The 1620-nt window shown below is 39.9% G+C and overlaps 1 non-coding gene across 1 annotated transcript; it reads right to left on the bottom strand.

The window, feature by feature from the left end:
* Positions 1-1337: 1337 nt before the first annotated feature.
* On the bottom strand, positions 1338-1413 carry trnap-ugg (transfer RNA proline (anticodon UGG)). Its single transcript has one exon. It is a non-coding gene; the product is annotated as a tRNA-Pro (tRNA).
* Between the last annotated feature and the right edge of the window lie 207 nt (positions 1414-1620).

Genomic DNA, 1620 nt, shown 5'->3' with positions numbered 1-1620 from the left:
CTTTCACCCAGAAGGTGTAACAGTTTGTCTCCTGATTTCACAGGGGTGTGCCTCATTGTTTTCAGAGGCTACTATTGGTAAAAGCACTGAGGTCCAGGCAGGGCTTTATATATCCCTTCCTAATCCTTATCCTATTCTCTGAAGACATGTAAGGAAATGATAAAGCCACAGCTGTCTCATCATGATATTCTCATTTTGAACACACTGAACGTTTCTACTGCTGGAGGGGTTTGGACAGACACATATCCTTGGAAGAACTTTCTTTTATCTGTCGGTTCTGGAATTGCATATAAAGTGCTACAATTTTCCCTGAAACGAGGCTGGATCTGATTTTAAACATGGAGACTTAGGGAAGCTTAAATTATAGCAATTTAATCAACACTTTTATAGTTTTACAAGTCTTCAAGCCCAGCCCCTAATCTGTAGCGTGTCATAGAGTATGTGAACAGAATATTAACGTACGAATGTGGATCATTGTACAGAATCAGAATCCAACGTTAATGTATGACTTGATGGTACATGAGCCAATCTGTAATTTCACAACATAACAGATTGCTGGAAAAAAAGATCTGTGAGCCATAGTTTGTTCATTTGTCTTGTGCATGGTCACACACTTACCCTACAGATGGATTGACCCAATCTGACATCCATTCAGGGGTAATATTCTAGATCTATGTCTGAACACCCTCATAAAAACACTTGGGATGACATACTACAAGATAAAGACCCCCTCTCTCTTGATGATGTATATTGTATTGTAATAGTTGAGTAGAAGAATCGGATCCACATTTTTCAGGGTTTTTTTCTCTCCCATTTGACCCCTACAGTGGTAGTTCACACTGTGAAGATGAGAAAGGCATTACGTAGAGAGGTCTGCGCTCAAGAAAAAAGACAGTTCAAGTGTTTTTGCATGGTTTTATTTCTATTAAAATATACAAGAAACCAATGTACTGTATCACATATAATTAATTTGCTTATCCTCGTCTGTTATATATCACACAAGCCAAAAACAAAGCAATAGGACTAGCCTTACATTCTCAGATGTTATTGTCATGGAATGACTTCCTATCCCAGCGCATCCCTTACAAAAAATTTAAATTCACATATACAATGTTGAATAAATAATGTTGACATTTTCACCTCAGACACATGGTTTTCAGACAGATGGGTGAAGTTTCACATGTACACTTTTTTTCCCCTCATGAATTTTTTTTCCTCTCCACATTATTTTTCACCATTTATATATATCATATATATATCATATATATCCCATTTAGCAGACGCTTTTGTCCAAAGCGACTTACAAGTCGGCTGGGGCCACTACTTTTACATATGGGTGGTCCCAGCGGGAATCGAACCCACGACGCTTGGCGTTCCAAGCGCCATGCTCTACCGACTGAGCCACACAGGACCCATTTACAGCTACATCTGGTCTCCCATCCAGGACCGACCAGGACCGACGCAAACCAGCAGTGGGATGCAGGGTAATATGTTTCCGGAAGGAATGTGCCAAAACTTGCAACTGGAAAAATGCCAGCAAAGGCAAAGGCCAGGGTAACATATCCAAAGATAGGGAAAATTGCAGGAAAGTGGGAGGCCTTTTATTTAATCGTGTTGTCT

This window comes from Oncorhynchus masou, chromosome 28 (assembly GCF_036934945.1).
Source record: "Oncorhynchus masou masou isolate Uvic2021 chromosome 28, UVic_Omas_1.1, whole genome shotgun sequence".
Classification (NCBI taxonomy): Eukaryota; Metazoa; Chordata; class Actinopteri; order Salmoniformes; family Salmonidae; genus Oncorhynchus; species Oncorhynchus masou.
Note: the sequence above shows the minus strand (reverse complement) of the source record. Positions and strands in the feature narration are given on the sequence as shown.